The sequence below is a fragment of the Haliotis cracherodii genome, unplaced genomic scaffold (genome assembly GCF_022045235.1).
Source record: "Haliotis cracherodii isolate W230 unplaced genomic scaffold, xgHalCrac1.p SCAF_5, whole genome shotgun sequence".
Taxonomy (NCBI): domain Eukaryota; kingdom Metazoa; phylum Mollusca; class Gastropoda; order Lepetellida; family Haliotidae; genus Haliotis; species Haliotis cracherodii.
This window is the reverse complement of record NW_027266308.1, coordinates 34,290,895-34,294,495: the sequence shown is the minus strand read 5'-3', so window position 1 is coordinate 34,294,495 and position 3,601 is coordinate 34,290,895.

Below are 3,601 nucleotides of genomic sequence, written 5' to 3'. Positions count from 1 at the left end.
GAAGACTCACCCAGCTCACAGTAATAATAGCCGTCGTGTTGAGATTGTTGAGTAACGATCAACAGCAGAGTCAGTGCTTGCTGTCAGTGATAAGATAGACGGGAAGTCGCGACTTATGAAACTCGGATGGGTTCATTCAAAGGGTTTATTCACATCCAACTGTGTTGTCGGAAAAGTTAAATGCTTTTGAAAGCATTTTAGTCACAACGTCCTAGCTTTTATTGTGAGGTCAGTGTACATCTTGTCCATTACGTGTAGCCTGTCTGTATACAGTTTAGCGTATTTCGGTCAGTGAAATAGAAATTGTCGCGTTCACCTACCACCTGGAACAATTGTCAAATCATATGGTATAATTTCGGCGATATTTTGACCAGATCCATACTGTCTTCATATGATTCCAGGAAGCACTTTGCAGATAAACAGCATGACCACACTCTCCAAAATATACATAATTCATAGATACTCCGTATCAATATGTCTGTCCATATACTTTTAAAAAAATATATATATATATATACAAACAAATACACAAGATAGGCACATGTGTGTAGTATTTATCGAGACTCAAAATGTATTCACATAGTATCCGTTGAGTATATACTTACCAAAATTAATGCCGGTATAGATAGGCGCAAACTTAAGTATAATGTATACATCATATTTGTGAATATACTTATTTACAATAATACCTGTGTAAACATCACAGGCAAACACAAAATAGGCATATATTTGTACATATACTTATTTACAATAATACCTGTGTAAACATCACAGGCAAACACAAAATAGGCATATATTTGTACATATACTTATTTACAATAATACCTGTGTAAACATCACAGGCAAACACAAAATAGGCATATATTTGTACATATACTTATTTACAATAATACCTGTGTAAACATCACAGGCAAACACAAAATAGGCATATATTTGTGCGTATACTTATTTACAATAATACCTGTGTAAACATCACAGGCAAACACAAAATAGGCATATATTTGTACATATACTTATTTACAATAATACCTGTGTAAACATCACAGGCAAACACAAAATAGGCATGTATTTGTGCATATACTTATTTACAATAATACCTGTGTAAACATCACAGGCAAACACAAAATAGGCATATATTTGTGCATAAACTTATTTACAATAATACCTGTGTAAACATCACAGGCAAACACAAAATACGCATATATTTGTGCATATACTTATTTACAATAATACCTGTGTAAACATCACAGGCAAACACAAAATAGACATATATTTGTACATATACTTATTTACAATAATACCTGTGTAAACATCACAGGCAAACACAAAATAGGCATATATTTGTGCATATACTTATTTACAATAATACCTATGTAAACATCACAGGTAAACGCAAATTTGGCATATATTTGTGAATATACTTATTTACAATAATACTGTTATAGACAGTCGCAAATTAGGCATATATTTGTGAATGTATATTTTTTGGTAAATAATACCGGTATACACAGGTATGCATAGGCATATATTTAGGGATTTACTTATTACAATAACACCAGTATATCAAGTGTCAATATATGTGTGTATATACAAGGAAGCCTCATTAATTCGAGATCTATAACACCATTCGTCAGTCTATTTGTCTAACACTATGGTTAACATGCCGTGGGCCACCAACGACTACGCAAAAGCACATGAGATTCAGTTCTCATCTGCAACACGCAGGTGCAGAGAAATTTCATGTTGTATGCCTGATACTACTTATACTACAAGTTATATGTTTCCCAAGCAAATTGTACTTGCATCCCTCTATATGTGTTAAGAGGATTAGTGTGCAGTTTTAGAGAACAAATCAAGATATCGTTGTCTAGATGGTCACGAGGCAGAGCTAGCCTACTCATTCTGAATTGTTCGGTATGAGACATTTAACAGTCAATAAAGATCCATGGAAATATATATACACATATATATATAAATATATACACATAAAGCGACGAATCCATTTATGTAATCGTTAGAAATATCCACTACGGCAGTCCACTATGGCAGTCTATTGTACGATTCCAACCATATCATAAGCATGTGTAAAACATGTAAACTTTATTTTTGATAAATAAACATATGCATTGAATAAATAATCTTCATTTTCACTGTAACATATCATAGAATAAAATGCAACGAAGAGTTCATGCTAAGGTCTTGGCTTGGTGTGGAATCTAGTTTGCGTGTGTTTCGAAAAGTAATTTTATTATAATTCTTTTGTTTGTACATTACTTTAATATTTATCTCCAGTAGCTATGGGTCTGATATAACGTCTGGTGACGTACCTGGTGCAGACAATACAACAGTACATGTACACACAGACACATGTGTGAGTGTGTGTGTGTATGTGTGAGTGCGTGCGTGGGTGCGTGCGTGCGTGCGTGCGTGCGTGCGTGTGTGTGTGCGTGTGTGTGTGTGTGTGTGTGTGTGTGTGTGTGTGTGTGTGTGTGTGTGTGTGTGTGAGTATGTTTATCTACAATCACAGCGTTGATGCTTTCGATGCTGATGCCCTTGTGCCGCGGTACTGCGCCTTGGCACGTTGAGGTGCACTTGCAGTAGTCCTGTAAAGTTTCATGCTGATGTCCATATACCGACAGTATTCAGCCTTGTCACGTCCATATCCCGCAGTACTGAAGTTTGTCACGCTGACGCCCATATGCCACAGTACTAAACCTCGTCACACAGACGTCCATATACCACAGTACTTATGCTTGTCACGCTGACGTTCATATACCGCAGTACTGAACCTTGTCACGCTGACGCCCATATGCCACAGTACTAAACCTTGTCACACTGACGTCCATATGCCACAGTACTGATGCTTGTCACACTGACGTCCATATACCGCAGTACTGAACCTTGTCACGCTGACGTCCATATACCGCAGTACTGTAGCTTGTCACGCTGACGTCCATATTCCGCAGTACTGAACCTTTTCACTCTGACGTCTAAATACCGCCGTACTGAACCATGTTATGTTGGCGTTCATATGCCGTAGTACTGGATCAAGATCCCCAGGAAACTGACGGCCATATGCCGCAGTACTGGTCCTTTGGATGCTGACGTTCATAGTCCGCAGTGCTGAACCGTGTCACGCTGACGCCCACATACCGCAGTACTGGACCGTCTTCGGCTCAGCTTCACATGTCCCAGTACTGAACCTTGTCACGCTAACGTCCATATGCCGCAGTACTGAACCATATCATGCTGATGTTCATCCGCGACAGTCCTGATGCTTAGGACACTGAGGTCCATGTGCTGCAAATACTGACCTTTGTCACAACGACGTCCTTTGGACGCAGTACTGAACCTTGTCACGCTGATATGACTCATTCGCCAGTCCTAATGTTTCATTGTAGTCAACAAAGGGGGGCAAGTCGCATTTCATTTTGTACAACCAACGACTTTTAATGCTAACAATTCTTTATCTGCAGAGATACCGCAAATCTGTTTGCTCAAAGAGACATTTCGTATGTAGAAAAGTAACAATGTGTGTAACACAAACAGTTAGGGTCTGTTACACTCTCCCCGATAAACCACGCCGCTTACTCCCAAATTA